We start from the raw sequence: 18,560 nt of genomic DNA, 5'->3' as shown, positions 1-18,560 counted from the left end.
ACGTATGTGGAAAATAAAAGATTACACAGGGAATATTTAATTATAAACGTTATTACTATGATGTGGATTATAAAGGGTAAGATGGGCGGGTAAGAAGGTGGAATATGAAGGGGGGGGGGGGACAATCAGGGAAAAAAGAAAAAAAAAGGGGAAGTGGTGGGAATTGAAGTATATATTATAAAAAATAAATAATAAAAAGATATGAAGAATAAATTAAAATAATAAAAAAAAAAAATTAAATAATCGTGTGTATCTCAATCTCTTCATTGAGGCCCCTAGGTGCAAGGGTATCTAAAGTAAAAATCCAATAGGTCTGTTGGCATAATAATTTGAAACGTTCAACTGGGGGGAGATGGTCTGGTATAGCCTCAATGACCCATACTTGTAGATGGAGAGAGGATTTAGAATGAAACTCTGAAAAATGGCGGGGAACACTGTATTTGGTAATGCCATCATCAACTGACCTCCTGTGCTCTCCAAATCTTTTTCGCAGTGTTCTAATGGTACGTTCCACATATAAAAGGCCGCACGGGCAGGACAAACAATAAATTACATATGTGGAAGAGCAATTATAAAAAGCTTGGAGGGGATAGACTTTCCCATTAATTATAAAATTTTGTTGGCCATGCTTCACATGAGCACACGTGAGGCAGAGCGGTTTATTGCAGCGGAACATCCCAGTAAGTGGGATTAGTACCGGTCTATTGGGAATAGGAGGGGATTTCAGTGGGGGAATTTTACTAGGTGCAATTTTGTTCTTAATGTTAATTGCTCTTCTATATACAAATGTGGGGGTAGGAGGCATGATCATTTTAAGGTGTGGATCTTGATGTAAGATAGGCCAGTGTTTCTTCAGGATGGATTCCATTTTGTGATGTTTAGAATGGAACTGTGTAATGAAACGGATATTGTAGTTGTTCGATGATTGCGGCTTAGGTGGGGGGATCGTGTCTGATAAGTAGGTGAGATATGCTTGTTCCACTAACTCAGAGGGATATCCTTTTTCTGTAAATTTTTGTTTTAATTCAATGCTTTGGGCTTTGTAGTCCTTAAGTAAGGTACAGTCGCGTCGAAGTCTGCAAAACTGTCCTTTGGGTATATTTGTGAGCCATCTAGGATGATGACAGCTAGTATAATGAAGAAAGGAATTACCAGCGGTTGGTTTGGTGTAATTTTTAGCTATAATATTAGAGTCCGAGTGGCTAAGTTCCAGGTCAAGAAAACTTAGTGACCATAACGTGGGTAAAAGAAAGGTTGAATGGGTTATTGTTACAGTGTTGAATGAAAGATGCAAGAGAAGTGACAGGGCCGTCCCAGATGATGATAATGTCGTCTATATAACGACCATAGAACACCAAATGGGCAGCAAAGATGTTATTACTCCAGACATAGCGATCTTCCCAGAGGCCCATGGTGAGATTGGCATAGCTAGGTGCAAAATTAGCGCCCATGGCTGTGCCTGTTTTTTGTAAATAGAAACTATCATTAAACAAAAAATAATTGTGCTGGAGGCAGAATTTTGTAGCAGTGAGGATGAAATTAATCTGGCTGGGGTGGAGGGAAGCATCCAAAGACAGGAAGTGTAGAACATCTTCTAGTCCTACATCGTGAGGGATAGAGGTGTATAGGGAACTAACGTCAAGGGAGACCCAGATGTAAGAAGGTTCCCAGGAGTACGCCTCAAGAATTTCCAATAGATGTACACCATCCCGAATATAGGAGGGAAGTGATTGGGCTAGAGGTTGGAGAAAGCTATCAATATAGAGCGAATAGCTGGTGGTAATGCTCTCCATAGCTGCAACTATAGGGCGGCCAGGCGGATGATCAAGGTCTTTATGGATTTTTGGGAGATGATAAAAATATGGAGTTTTGAATATGTCTCTCCGGAAAAAAGAGGCCTCTGATTTAGAGAGGATTCCTTCCTGAGTGGCAATTTTGATGATATCATTCGATTCTAGGATGTATTTAGGAAGAGGGTCCGAGGCTAATTTAAGGTAGGTGTTGGAATCAGACAACAGACGATTGGCTTCATTAAAATAATCGACCTTATCTTGGATGACTATCCCTCCCCCCTTGTCAGCTGTCTTAATGATAATATCAGAGTTATTGCTAAGGGTTTTGAGGGCTAAGAATTCAGAGTGGTTGAGGTTAGATGTAAATTTAGTGTTTTCAGAACAGAGGATTTTGAGATCAGAGTGTACCATTTGAAAAAAAGTCTCTATGTAGGGACCCTTATTATAAGTTGGGTTGAATGTGGATGGGGGTTTTAGATTTGTATGTCTAATACGGGGAGAATCTGGAGGATATTGAGACAGAAGAAAGGTGTCATCTGAGTCTTCGTCATCCCAGAGTTCCATTAGTAAGTCTAGGGCCTGAGGGTCAATTGAAGGATCTGTTTCCACAATGGTGGTGTTAGGGGATAGAGATGATGTTTTGGCGTTCTTAAGGGCCTGTAGCTGAAAATGTCTTTTGAGAGTAAGATTGCGGGTGAATTTATTGAGGTCTTTGAATAGGGTAAAAGGATTAGGTGTAGTAGTCGGTGCAAAATTGAGGCCTCTTTTTAGTAGTGACAGTTCACTATCTGTTAATGTGATGGATGAAAGGTTATAAACTTTTATAGTTTCCTGATTTTGACAGGTTTTTTTGGGTTTATGTCGACCCCCTCTCCTGCCTCTTCGTCGTGTTTTCTTTTTAATAGGCTGGAGCGGGGGGTCTGATCTAAAAAAGGGACCTCAATGTTGCTGGGCTGTTCAGGGGAATAATTGGTGGTAGCATTGACTGTGGATATATGACTAATATGGTTGGTGGTATGGGTAGTGCGGAGTGTGGTGTGTTGGGGTATAGGATCGGGGATGTGGTGGGTATGAAGTGATGAGTGGGGCCGAACAGATAAATGATGTTTAGTAGGTACTGTGATGGAATGGCTGTACCTAGGGAGTAATGATTTTGGATGGACTGGGCTACTATGCCATCTGGAGGAGGAGGTAGGTTTATTACTAATAATGCCAGGGGAACGAAATGGTGGATGGTTACGAGTAGTGGTATTTTTTAAAAGGGATGGTATATGTTTGGGAGGTAAAGATATATGTAGTAAACTGGGGATGGGGGGAAGGGAAGAAGGAGGAGAAATAGGAATGACAGTTTTGGGTTTCTTCCAATTGAAGACTCTATTAAGGTTATAATCATCCAGGTCTCTCCTGAGTTTACCTAATTTGGTACCTAGGAGCGAGTCCTCCCTTACCCCCCTCCCCTCCCCCCTTCCCTTTCCTCACCACTAAAGCTGCATCATCTACTTGTTGTCCCTTTATTACTAGCATATATGATTATATATTTTAATTTCTGTTTACTGGATTATTTTGTTTAAGATTTACTGAGTGAACGTTATATCCACTACAAATTCTCTTGCGCCAATTGCATTTTTATTTTTTTCCTCTGTGATGACCTCAGGGTGAATAACTCTACACAGAGTTCACTATATGAACCACTGATGTATTTATACATGTTGATCATATCCCCCTTAATCTCCTCTTCTCAAGAGAGAATACATTCAGTTCCTCTAATCTTTCATCATAGCTGATCTCCTCCATGCCTCGTATCTGTTTGGTTGCCCTTCTCTATACTTTCTCCAGTTCCCCAATGTTCTTTTTGTGAATTGGTGCCCAAAACTGAACTGCATATTCCAGATGAGGTCTTACTAATGATTTGTACAGGGGTAATATGATATCTCTCTCTCTGGAGTCTATACCTCTTTTAATACAAGAGAGGATTTTGCTCGCTTTAGAAACTGCAGCTTGGCATTGCATGCCATTATTAAGCTTGTGATCTACCAGAACTCCCAGATCCTTCTCCACCATTGATAGCCCCAGTTGTACCCCCCCTAGTATGTATGATGCATGTATATTCTTAGTCCCCAAGTGCATAACCTTACATTTAGCAACATTAAACCTCATTTGCCACATAGTTGCCCAATTAAACAGTGTATTGAGGTCGGCTTGTAAGTTGAAGCAAGTAAGTGTTAAGATGAAAAATGCTGAACGATTAATACCACTGTAGTGATACCCCCTTAGGGGTGTTACAAAAACATGCTTACACAATAGTATGACAGTCTAAAATAGATTACATCATAATTAAGGTAAGCCAAGCAAAATGGTACAAATAACCCATATTGACCATGCTTTATCTGTATGGCAAAACAATTTCTGAATGTGCATTAACCAGAGAAGATCTGGCAGAGTGCCAAGAATAATAAAGTAAGAAGGAATAAATATTGAAGAAGGAGAAAGAAACAAAACCTAGAGTTACACTTTTGGTAAACAGTACTACTCTGTCCAAAACTGGAAAAAAGTTTTGACTGACATCAACTTTAAAAGAGAAGTAAGGGATTAAAGTGGTTGTAAACCCTCTTGTATACCCAATGAAGTGACAGGCCTCAGATGATATACAGAGATGAAACAAAATTTCCTACATACAGTACATTTTACTTGTTTATCTGCAGTTTTATCTTTTCTACACCTGTTCAAAAGTGCTGAAGATAAAAATCCTTCTGCGCCTGTCAGTATCACAGAGGAGGGGGTGGGGAGCTGCAGTTAGGGCTCTTGTACAGTGTGTAAGAGCTGATTGGGACGCACGCCTCTTCCCACACAGCACATGAACAAAGGGACAATGCAGAGCTCTGCTGTGAATAGACAAGCTGTGTGTTGAGCTCTCCTCCCCTGTCACCATTTTATCTCTGGTGTCAGGACAACTTGTCAAATGTAACACATGATGATAATAATAGAGGAATGAAGCACCAGAAAGCAATGACACTCACAGCTTTGGAAAGAGACAAGTAAACACTACAAATATATATGCTTTGTTCAGATTTCATGACTGAGGTTTACAACTACTTTAACAAAAAAAAAAATATACTCACGTAGGTGAATGCAGCATTGATGTGGTGCTGCATCTATCCCCCGCCACTTTTAAGACCGAGAACTGAGCAATCAAAGACCATTGATTGCTTAGTTCTTGTTCTTCACTGAGGAGAATGCTGATGATGGTCAGTCACTGGCTCTGTGCTTTGTCCCTTTAGGGTTCACTAAAGAGCTGGGCTGTGGAGGGCATGGGAGCAGCTGGATCAGTCTCCCAGTGGCTCACTGAGAGGCTAAGCCAGCTTCTGTAAAGACTAACCCTGTGGATAAATGAAAAGTCGGCAGCTATCATCCTGATGAGGGAGAATACAGCATAAGCTATAAGCTCACATACCAAATTTGATTAACCTGGTAGATAGCCCAACAGCCAACTGAAGGAGCTCGCACATCAGGATGACAACACAGCAAGACATGATGTCAGACATACTAAAACTAGATTTTGGATTTATGTACATTCTGAGTATGTAACACTGTTCTCATTCGCTTTTGTTACATCTGTTTAATAAGTGCGTTGTTCCCAGTTCACCTCTGTCAGCTACAAAACACCTCCCTTCTATGTTGTTGAGATGATAATGCTCCTCCTGCATACATACTATAAGTTAGTGTTTTCATCCTAGGACAGGAAGTGTGTTGTTGGTAGGATCACCAGGTAAAAACAAAGGAAAAAAAGACAAAAAAACAGAACTAATGGAGTTAAGGACTGGTAAACTGCAGTATATTCATTGTTTGCTTGGGTTTGTATACACTTTAAACACTTAAAGACCACCACATATCAGATTTACTGCTACAGAGTGGCCTTCCTGTGGAATATCACGTATATAAATATGACTTTGCACTGCCACCTAGGTGGTGCGCACTTGTGCCGCCAGCGGATCGCTTTCACTGTGAACACTCACAGAAGAAGCTGATCTGCGATCATTGGGCAGAGGAGCAAAATGGAGCTCTGCCTATGTAAACCAATCAGAGCTCCATTTTGACAGACAAGGAACAAGATTCATCACACACAGTAAAAGCACCTAACACAGTACACTAAAACACTTCCTAGGCACACAGTTAACACCTCTTCCCATCCAGTATCATTAGTACAGTGTCAGTGCATAATTTTAGAAATGATCACCTTATTAGTGTCACTGGTTCCCACAAAGTGTCGGTTAGTGTAAAAATGTTGCAGTCCCACTATAAGTCTCTGATGACCATTACTAGTATACAAAAAAATTCAAGTATATATCCCATAGTTTGTAGATGCTGTAACTTCAGCACAAACTAATCAGTAAACGCGTAATGGGATTTTTTTTACCAAAAATATGTAGCAGAATACATTTTGGCCTAAATTTATGAAAAAATTAGATTTTTTAAATTTTTTTATTGGATATGTTTTAAAGCAGAAAATAAAAAATAGTGGTTTTTTTTTTTCAAAATTGTCCTTTTTTTGTTTATAGAGCATATAAAAACCACAGTGGTGATCAAATACCACCAAAAGAAAGCTCTATTTGTGGGAAAAAAATGACATAAATTTTATTTATGTACAGTGTTGCATGACCATGCAATTGTCAGTTAAAGTACCGCTGTGTCCTATTGCAAAAAAATGGCCTGGTCACAAAGGGGGGTAAATCTTCTGGAGGGCAAGTAGCAAAACTAAACTGTATCTGAGAACCACAAACTGAAAACACTTTTTAATTTACTTATAATATTCAAAACAATCTCACACATTCATCCATGTATCCATGCTTTATTTTGTTGAGAATACACCCTTAGGCATGGAGACAGGAGGGTGTACTTAGCTGAGAAATCCCCTCCTCCAGATGAAAAAAAAAATGTAGACAGAAGCAAATCAAGAAAGAAAAAAAAAAATATATTTTATATATATATATATATATATATATATACATACACACACACTTTCACACTTTCCTATCTTTTTATTAATGCTGGCAGTATAAGGATTAAAACAGCTAATGTTAATTGAGAAAGTTTAGTTGAACGTTAAGGTTCACCAGTCCCTACTATTGTTGTTAGGTTGCTACTTAATTGTATTTTCACAAGGTCACATTAAAGTGGATCTTTCATTCATAGCACGCACTTAGCTGTGGTTACATTCTAATGATGCCAGGTCAAACCTATACCAGTATACAGTTGGTAAAAGTGAACGATTTATATTAACCATAGATAATCTCATACACATTGGGTGCTTCCCTGGGCCAGCCCTGCTGTGAGCAAAGCTATGAAACATGTTAAAAAATCACTGAAACGTTCACTCTAAATGCTTGACTTCCTGAAAATTTGAGTACAAAGCAGTGTAATGATGTAACCAGCTTAGTAAATTGTTTGCTCCCATTTAATAGCACGTATTCCAGAGGTAAATGTTGCAGTTTTGTTTGTTGCCATGGAAGTATTACAGATAGTCACATCTTTGCTTGTGGAATGTAACAGTGAGATCCTAGTAAATTAGAACAAAAATGCCACAAACAGATATCATCATTAGCATTTTGTTGAAGGAACTTTTGTTTGGCAGATACCATTTATTTTGGCACTTAAAAAAGCAACCAAAAAGGCTATACATAGCTACATAGGTAAAAATTAAAATTAAAACTCACAGTGGTGGTGTAAAAGTGGTGCACACACTCAGCAGTGGGAAACTAATCATAGAAATAACAAATATTTTAAAAAATTAGCTACATAGGTAACTAGATTAGAAAAAAGTATAGGTCTATTCAGACTTCTGCACACGGTGGCAATTGTGGTTCATAGAGAATGCAGAAACTCATGTCAGGCTGCATTCACAACTGTGCACTCTGGGAACATGCACAGAAATGCCTGTTTTCACACACATTCATGGAACGCACAAAAAACATGAATGTGTCACACTTGCAATGCCTTTAATTCTTAATTCATTCATTCTTAATGGCACCCCAAACGTGGCCAGTAGATGCATATTTTCATGCTCGATAAAAGGCGTGAACGCACTTGTGGTGCCATTAATTCTTAATTCATTAATACTTAATGGCAACCAAAACATGGACAGTAGATGCATATTTTCATGGTGGGTAAAATGTGTGACAAGCTCATCCAAACACACAGTACAAAAACAGGCAAAGCTCAATCCCTGAAAGGTTCTGGAGCTTCTTTAGTGCATTTGTCACATGTAGGACAACCAAGTCAAGTCAATGGGCTGCTGTTTGAGCGCCTCAGAAAGACAAGAGAACAACGTGCAAGAAAACACACATTAAGGGGATACTCAGCAGACATTAGGTGTGAATGGGACATAAGTTAAACACTGGATCCCATAAGATCAGTTAGATACTGTATGTGGTTAATGCAATTTGCACATCATCACTACTCTTGCTGGAGAACCATTTAAAAAAATAAATTTGCTCAAGTAATGTTGGACAGGATTCAGCCAACGTTTCCTGGCAAGATTTGCTCTATATATTATGCAGGGTGATTTTTGTACAATTGAATCTTGCCACAGCAAATCTTGATAGTACACTAGCAGATATGTTTCACCTTTGGATGAATCTTTGTGGAAATTTTGTGGGTGAATCTTGTTAAATAACAGGAATCCATTTAATCATTATCCATGGTGCTGAAAATGTCTATAAACACTGTTTCAGTACCATATATTGCAAAAGTTGCATGCCATTTTGTTTTTGTTTTTATCTTTACTGTAAAAAAATTAAAACATTTCCTCTCAGAAATAACCCTGGGCCTGTAACCAGTCCACTTGTGCTTGTGGTTGAAGAAGGTGATTTTGCAGAATTTAAGGCTGCAACCGCTTACTTAAAGCAGAAGTAAAGTTACCTCTTCTCTAACAGTCCAGGTCCCTTGCTGGTATCTTCTCCCTGGGTGCCAGTCTTCGGGCATCTCCATTGGTCGACGTGGGATAACATAACTTCTGTGCTTAAGTCATCCCAGCACACAGGGACCCGTGTTGGTGACTTATTATGAGCAGGTAGGTAGGGGTATTTTATTGCATGCCTCTTCTGTGAAAATACCCTGCCTGCTTGCAGTCTTTTCTAATCAAGCCTTCTGTTCCACTTTAAGGAAATAGCAAAAAAGGCCAGGAAAGAAATCCATCCAAACACTCAAAAGACAAAGAACATGGTTGTAATCAACAAAGAAGCAAAACAAATGCTTTATAATGAAAGACTATAGCAAGTAACGAATCTCATATACCTTGGAACTTGGACCAATGAATACCCAAAGAACAATGCTTTCAAATGAATTAATAGAGCAAGTATCTAACCTACATATCTTTGGAATTTGTACTAAATGAAAGCCTGAAAAACATTGTTAATGTTAGAGTTGTAATCACCAGGGCTGCCATGTCTGAATCCACATCAGTCCTGGCAGACAAAGCTCTGACACTAGACTAGTCACTGTCCTCAAACATGCCTGCAACAGACTCCCAAACCGCCCAGTCAAGGCTGGGTAATGTCAGAACCTGCTTCTAAGGCTAAGGCCTACATTTACCAATTATACCATCTATATGATGGGCAACCTCACTAACCAATAGGAATGTACAAGAGGAAGCAAGTAGCAGGCAAGATTTTGAAGTTTCAGGAAGGTCTGGAGCTTTGAATTTAAGAGCAGCATGGCAATCAGCAAGATTACTGCTGCAGGTATGTATAGGTACCTCTACGTGCCTGCACCCTATACCTTCCAGTTTTTTTAGTGTCAGATTCTCTTCAATAACAGTTTAGTTTTGGAGATAAAGGAACTATGTAAAAAGGAACATAAAGCTCTACCTGCTGGCTAGATAACGTGATGATATAAGTGATGTAATATTTATTTGTGATATTTTCATATTTGCTTAGCTAAAAAAACTTTTTTCAATCCTGACCATAATAAAGTAAGAAAATTTATCAAAACCAATACATAATACCTTAAACATTTACATACAATGATAAGTTCTTAAAAGCAGTTTTTACTACAGTAGACATGAAGATATATGTATGTACATGTGGTATTACATCAATTTATGAATGTTGTCCTTATCTGGAAGGTAGTGACCTTTTTCATTACATTCCAGTGTATAATAAAGTGCTGGGGGATTGCACTGTATAATACCCTCCAGCAGTGTGAACTGGACATCCATTTATACCATTACATGGTCAGAAGAAAATGGTCTTTTTAAGGGTGTGAGATATTGATCTGTTCTCTTTATATAGCTTAGAAATGAATCTTTAATAAAGAAAAGTGTTTAGTGCACATGGGAGAGTCATACAAGGTATATGTATTTTTTTATTGCTCTAGTTCATGAAAATGCTATTTTTCCAGAAGTAAATTTCAATTACATGTAGCTCATAACAAAAGAGAAATCTGATATTTAAGGTGAAAAATTACCCATTTATGGCTAGCAGTTATTTTTACTTGATTTCCCCACTTTACTTTCTCTATAATAAATGTAGATGTGCATACAATTTCCATATAAATACATATTTTACATGTTAATAGTAAAATAAAATTCTTCTTAAGGGGTCAGTTCATCTAAATCTGATATTTCTGTTTTTGGCTGGTACTGAAGGATAAAACAACCTAATGATTTTTTATATCTATTAAGAACGGAGATCGCCGTGCTTGACTTCCCTGTTGTAGACATTACATGTGGGTCCCACCCTTCTCACTGCATTTTTTATTTGATATATCTATTATTAATTTTTATACTATGGGTATATAAGTGGTTTTGGTCCTCCTGCATTGGTTTTGGGTGGACTGTCCCTTCAACATTTAATAAATCAGCTTTGAGTATAATCTGTTTGTGAAAGTACTCCAAGGCAGTGGCTCTGGAAACTGATAGGTGGACTCACTATATTTTTTCCCCACTGTGCTGACAATGTAACTCGTAGGCAACCCGATCTTCCTAATTGCTCCATAAGCATGTTCAATTATGTGCATGAAGCCTTGGGTTATGTACAATATTGGCTACAAAGAGAGGGCAGTAGAAGTACCAATGATGCTGATCTGACATCTGGAACCATATAAGTAATTTAAGATCTGGCTTTAATAGGTTGGTGTAATACTCAAAAAAAAAAACTACTTCAAATAATCTTTCTAAAGGACACCCAGGGCCCCTGGCTTGTGCCCTTATATCTATACCCATTATTGAGTATATCCAGGTCTATGAGTAAATTTCTAATTTAGGCCACATTCCACATACCAATGAAAATAGCCTTTGCTATTACATATACATAGGAAGCTTAATGAATATGTAACACTGCTTTCTGTAGAAATTTGCAAATGTCCATACAAACCACCTTGATACTTTTTTCAAAACATTTCTGTTATATGCAAAATATGCATACATCTCACCACTATTAGCATTTTCCTTTTTTTGTAAATAAAGCACATAAAAACATGGAATGTATGTATTTTACTTCAGAATGCAATTCAAAGACATTTCTGTCCATTGTGTACTGTCGCATGGTATGTATCATTCTCTTGTGTCAGACAGTCTGACTCTACCTTTACATATTCAAAGCTGACAGTTTATCAGATAACAACTAAAGAGAAACAGACTCAATATGTTATTTAATAAAAACATAAGGCTTTGTCACATGTCATATTGATTTTCTCAGTGAGAACATACTGTATTAATAAAATATAAGACACACATAAAGGTAAATCCCTCTCTCATTTATGTGTCATCTTATTTAGATACATGGGAGGAGATTTACTAAAACTGATGCACACAGAATCTGGTGCAGCTGTGCATAGTAACCATTCAGGTCCTAACTTTAGCATGTTCAATTAAAGGATAAGTTCACCTTTTAACAAAAATAATAAATGCACATTCTTTGCAGGTAAAAAATGTTCATTTTATTAATTTTTTTTCCCGAGCCTCTAAAGCATTGCACCAGCGATCAGCAGATTGCTGGTTCCATGCAGGTTACCTGTAGACCTGTCAGTGTATCAGCTAGCAGGGAGGAGAAGATCCCCCGCTACTTGTCACAACGAGGATCTGGGGGATGCAGGGGCCGGTCCATTTGTAACATGTTGCACCCTGAATATGGGTGTAACATGTAACATGTTACATAAGGTGACCTTTTCCTTTAAGCTTTGACAATGAAACCAAGAAGCTAATTGTTTACTATGCGCACTGCAACAGATTCTGTGCGCTCCAGTTTTAGTAAATCTCCCCCATTATGATGTATATAATCATCCCATCAATGAAAGGGTGTTTTCTTTATTATGACAGGCAAGCAGCATGCACCTTTCATGCACCATTTGCATATGCTTTCTTATTGGCTGTAATAGATTTAGCAAAAATGTAGTCTGTAATGCACCATTTTTCTTCATGTTCAATTGATTTATTCTGCTATGGCTGTCAGAATGGAGTGTGTTTAGCAAGTGCTGTGGCAATGCAAACCATATTATGTTGAACCTAAAGTCACTGCTTTTAATAACCATTCCTTCCATACAGATCTTCTGTTTCTCAAGTTCAGCAGCTGTGCTTCTCTGCTCATTCTCAGACCACAGCTGGTCCTTGATAGCCCTAACATGCTTATTTAGCTCTGGCGGGTGGCCCCCTGAGTTGTGGGAGCCGAACAAACCAGATGTCATCAGGATTAACTGTGGTCTGGATGTTCTATTCCCTGCTGGTGATAGACAGCTCAAGAGGAAGGACATGAATGGTTGCAAGGATAAGAGAGGAACTAAAACCCAACGATGTGAAAGATGAGGAATGAGCAGGGTGTATGTTCATTCTTAGGAATGAAAGACACACTAAACACCAGGAAAAGTAAAAGTTCAGGGTCTCTTTACTCACATGGCTTCCCCTGTGTGAGGTACCTGCTGCGGAGGAGTTCCAGAAAGAATCTGCTAAAAGTACAGCTGCATAATCTTCATCTGCCTCCCTACAGCCTGCAGGATGGTTTACCTGGGTATAGACAGGACAAATTGACTATCATTAGATATCAGATTGGTGAGAGACCCTCTGGCCATCCTCCTGAGTACTGAACGCTGCCTATAAAGAGATGAAGGCACAATTTCTGGGCAGATCCTTATTTAGAAGGGGAATCATTGCTCTGTTGCTTGTAGTTGGATTGGGACACTTTTCAAAGTCATATTTACCTTTTGTGGAATACGAACATCTTCAGTTGAAGGCTGAGCTCTCCACAATTAAGTTGAAAGGGCCCCACTGTCAGCAAACTATGTGTTGCTTTTACCCACTGGACAGTGGTTAGTTAGATTCTTAAGAGTGTAGTTAGGTTAGCCTTATTTCTCTGACTCCATATCGGGGATATTTGTAACAGTGGGGTACGTTTACTAAAACTGAAGCACTCAGAATCTGGTGCAGCTGTGCATGGAATCCAATAAGCTTTTTACTTCAGCTTGTTAAATTAAGCTTTGGCAATAAAACCACAAAGTTGACTGGTTTCTATGCAAAGTTACACAAGATTTTGCACACTCCAGTTTTAGTGAATAACTCCCACTGAGTGTTGTTTATTACTGTCTGCAGTGTTGTTATCAATTCATCTAGTGCATATGAAACAAGGTCTTTCACTTGTGTCTTAGGGTACAAGTTGTATCCTTTTCTCTAGCATTGTGTTTATTGTATTATATTGCATTGTTTACATTGTGCTGCTGTAATCATCAAATCTATTGTTACTTTTACATTTATTTTTCACCATTAAGGATAGTTCCTGTGTAAATAAATCTCAGGTATCTGCTATTGGTATTTGCATGTATTACTGGGTCCATCTACAGCAGGGGTGTCCAAACTTTTTTCAAAGAGGGCCAGATTGGATGAAGTGAACATGGTGGAGGGCCGAACATTTTTCCGAACATTCTTTGAACCATTACAATTAAATGCAAATAAATTATTTTATGCCAAGTTAATTGCAAACGACATACTTTTCATTTCATAACATTAAGATCAACTGACAGCTGAGTTTTCACAATGTATTGAAAATAAATAAAAAAAAAACTTACCTGCACTAATGTGAAGGGTGAAAAAGGTAGCTGGAGCTGAAGTCTCTGCTCGGCAGCCGGGAGGGGAAGAGAAACACACTTCACGCTGGAAGCCCGGCCCTGACGTCACCGCCCTCTGTCGCTCCCAGCGCGGCGCAGTCACGCATGCGCACTGCTCTCAAGCAGAAGACTGTCTGCCACAGAAGGGAGGGCCGTGCGACAGCCGCATTTACACAGACCAGGGAGAACGCGCTGCAGTCAGGCATGCGCTCTGCTCTCAAGCAGAAGACTGTCTGCCATAGAAGGGAGGGCCGTGGGAGGGCCACATTACACAGAGCAGGGAGGGCTGTTGGAGGGCCATATTAAACCGACCCCTGGGCCGTAAATGGCCCGCGGGCCGGACTTTGGACATGCCTGATCTACAGAGTTGGTCATCACTGGAAACAGTAAGAGAACCCAGCATTTCCATCAGTTTATTCAGGGGTCACTTAGAACTTCTTTTTAAGTGATGATAAGTGTCAGCATGATGCATTCAAAAATGGAGGGAAAGTGGATAGTTTTGACAGTTTTTTCCATACATTATTATGTTCCATTTTGCTGAACTGTGCTGAAAGAAAGATGAACTCTCAATAAATGTAGTCATGTAGCCCCCTTCTTCTATCTCCTGCATTGCAATATATCAGGGCTAGCAGAAGGACCCTGAGGATAAAAATTCCATGACTGAAAGATGTGGAAGGCTGTGTAAACTGTGAAAGAATGAAAAGTTATACAATAAACGCAACAGGGATGTACATCTCAGTCTCCAGAACTCCAGTACACAGGACCCCAATGTATGACAGGTGAAAACAGGAGGTTATGATGCTTTGATTTATACTGACCATTTTCTAAATTTAACCATTATCACCCTCTTTAAAGGGGGTAATGCTCATACTCTGTATCTCGCATACCATTTTTATGTCTGAAAATTTTGTACCTCCTTTATCCCTTTGTTAAAAACATGTGATTATGCAGCCTCAAGGTCATACCTGTTAACAGTTTGCTAATACAATTTTAGTAAAAGAAACCAGGAGGTTATGGTTGCATAAGGGGAGTTTCTGGAAAGGGTTAGCATTACCAGAAGGGTTACATTTATGGTTACAATGAGGCTTGGTGCACAAGTTAGTTTTAGTTTACAGGGAGGATTAGGGTGAGGGTTAAGTGTAGGGGTTACAGGGAGGGATAGTGTTAGAGTTAAAGGGAGGGTTGATGTTAAGGTTAGTATTAGAGTTACAGGGAGGGTTAGCAGTAGGGTTACAGGGAGGGTTACTGTAAGTGTTAAGGGTTAAAGATAGGATTAATGTTGACCGCCTTCTGACCTGCATTTGATGTGCTTCAAGTTGCTATTGTATTCACAAATGTATGGCAAGAGAAGCCTTTCTGAAGCAAACAAAAGCCCATTGACACAAGCCCTTAGAGAGTAAAGCCAGCCATACATGGATTGAAATTCATTTGGTTCAGCAGGGACTGGTGTACATAGTCTCAGGCAGCCCTGAACTGAGTTTTTATTGATGTACCAGGTCTAGGGGGTTAGTGTTCAGGGGTGCAAGTAAACCCCTTTTCAAGTTATTTGCCTGAACTGACAGTATGTATCCTATCCATTGTAGCGCTACCCCCGCAGGAGCCGCTGGTAGATTGGGCCTATTTTCCCTCTTTATAGCACCCACAGCCAAGCACACAGTACTTTCTGTATTCTTCTACTGGCTCAGTAATCAGTCTAGTGATTTTTTTTTGGTGTTTTATTGGGAACGATGAACTTGGATGGAGAAAGGGAGCATGGGATACCCCAAATGGAAGAAAATTGAACTTGAACATATTGAAAACTGCTGACTTTACAACTGTGCTTGTCCACAAAATGCAATAAAAATAATGTGTACTCCTGCAGCTGTACCTGTACAAAAAACTAACAGTATTACACCACTGCTTGGCTGTACTGGCACACTTCAGTATACACTTTACTTTAGCAACAAGTCCCATAGAACCTTTATGCTACCTGTGATCCTGTCTCCTTGTCAGAACTAAAGCACTAAACAATCACTCCTGCAGCACTTAGCCACAGGATCGTTGGTTGCCTCCTTGTGATATCCACCAGGCTCTTTGCTTGTGAAGGAGATGCAGACTCATTCAGCCTCCAGGACAACTTGAGCTCTCTCTTTCCTTCCCAACTTTCCTCTCCCCCTTGGATTCCTAGGAACTCTATTTCTTCAGGTACCCTAGCTAAGTCTAGCTGAGGTTATCTTTTCCTCTTGCTGGCTCTTTCCCTGGGTTTTGCACAGTAGGGCAAGGCCCCTCAACAGGGGTCTCCTCCTGGCTGGACCCTGGTATGCTTCCTTGCACCAACATACTAGCAGATCCCTCTTGCTGCTTAGGCTCAGAGTACTGAAGGGCTCCTCCCCCACCTTCTGGGCCCACCTCCCTAGGGATTGGTGGAACTCCCACAAATATTCAGTCAGCAGCCTCTGCCCTCCCTCCCACTATATTCTGGAAAAGCCCAAATGGTTGCAGAACACATGAGGAAGTAACAGAGCAGCAGCCTGTGAAACCTTGAGCAGCCTGAACCAATCAACCCTTGCTCCTCAGCCTACAAAAGAGCAAACTAAATTTACCTAATAAACACTAGCAAACTAAGAGAGTGCTACACCACATTAGGGATTAATTAGCAAACACTTAAGTATGTAAGCACATTAGGTACCACCTGACAAGTCTAAAGCCCACATCAATAAAATGTATGTTAATGTAAAATGTTAAATGTATGTAAACAGACCCCAGAAAATAAGAGGTCATTAAAGCTGTGGTACTTACACAACTCTGGGTTATATCTGGGTTAAATAAATACATAAAAAGCAATAGGGTATTCCTTTAAGGCAGATAAAATCAAAATTCACTAGATTGAGACTTTTTTACAAGCTAGCAATTTAGCGGTCATGGTTCTGTGTAGCTAAATGGAAGGAACAGGGCTAAAATGCAGAAGGCGGTAGAGATCATTGATCACTGGAAGTAAACTGTAATGCCTGTACGTTGAGCCCAGAGAGTACAGAAATGATCATTAAATTAAACATGCTGCATAGATGTAGTTTAGTTAATGAGTTTGATGCTTAGACACAGTGTGTAACTAATTCCCTGCTTCTTATAAGCGTTCATGCAAATCACTGTTCACCAGATTAACTCACTCATATATTTTTGCGTTTCTTATTCTCTCTGTACATCTGCTTGTTGCTTTGTTTAAGAGGTAAACGCTACACAGATCCAGTGTGAGTAGTGCAGGCTTCAGTGCAGAAAAATGTTAGCTTTTCACAGCCAGCATGCAGAACCATGCAAAAAGTTTCCTTGTTCCATGTAGATGTAACGCCCTCTAGGTTAATTAGATAGTTTTTTGTTAGATAAAGGCTAAGTAGCAGCCTGAGGAGAGAGGTAGTGAGGTTACCTCAGGACAGGCTGGGAGGCTTTAACAGGTCAGGGCTTATGGAGCCCTTCCACCCTTCCAGAAAGTTAGAGAACTTTGTGGAAGAGGGATGGAGGGTGGGAGGATCTGCATGTTTGAGGGACCCTGGCCAATCCCTTAGCAGGAGGATGGGCATAGTGTCCAGGGCAACCCTCAAAAGAGGCAGAGCCTGGACAGAATTAGTGTCAGGTGGAAAATGGAGTGAGATGCTGGAGTACAGAGCCTGGGAGGGGTCCCAGGGAAGGGGCCTACCTACAGGCAGGTGCTAAAAAGGGAATCTCCACTTCACCACTGTCTTCTAAAGGGACATCCTGAGCATCAGCAAAGGAGCCAGCCCAGAGGAAGGATTAAGGCATCCAACAAACCAATAAGCTGTCAGGAAGGACAGTGTGAGTACCCTCAGTGTGAGTACACCCCCTGGGCTGGATAAGGGGAGAGGCCAGAGAGGTGCAATACCCAACTAGCTTCTCATCTGGGACTGTGCTAAATTGTCAGATTCTGGGCCCCCTTGCATAGGGAATACCCTCAGTGCAGCTGGGTGAATAGAAGAATTTATTTGGGGTCTGAGGAGGTACATCAGAGAGTTGTAATGGAATGCTCTTAACTGCCCCCTGCCCGCCATATATGGAAATGATGGGTGGGTGGCGGTTCTCTCATTCTGGGAGGACATCATAAGAATTCCTCCCACTCTAACTGCGCATGCGCTCCCCTGGGGGTGCGTGGCGCGGTGATCAGTGGTGAGCTGTGTCCCTGGAAGTGGATCACCAATCAGACGTCGGCTCTGTCATGTGATCAGCTGTGTCCAATCACAGCTGATCACATGCAAACAGCACATGAGGAGAGCTGATAATCGGTGTTCCTGAGAGGGGACATCTACACTGATCATCAGGGCACCTGTCAGTGCCTATCAATGCCACCTGTAATTGCCCATCAATGCCACATATCATTGCCTACCAGTGCACATCAATGCCACCTATCAGTACCCATCAGAGCTGCCTTTCAGTGCCACCTATCAGAGCTGCCTTTCAGTGCCACCTATCAGTGTCAGTCAATGCTGCCTATCAGTGCCAGTAAGTGCTTCTTAACAGTTCCAATCAGTGCCGCCTATCAGTGCCATATATAAGTGCTGTCTTTCAGTGCCCATCACTGATGCCTGACAATGACCATCAGCACTACCTATCAATGCCTCCTCATCAGTGCCGCCTATCAATGCCCATCAGTGCAGCCTATCAGTGCCCATCACTGCAGCCTCATTAGCGCAC

Source organism: Staurois parvus, unplaced genomic scaffold, assembly GCF_062004578.1.
Source record: "Staurois parvus isolate SC_StPar_1 unplaced genomic scaffold, SC_StPar_1.0 ptg000102l, whole genome shotgun sequence".
Classification (NCBI taxonomy): domain Eukaryota; kingdom Metazoa; phylum Chordata; class Amphibia; order Anura; family Ranidae; genus Staurois; species Staurois parvus.
Note: the sequence above shows the minus strand (reverse complement) of the source record.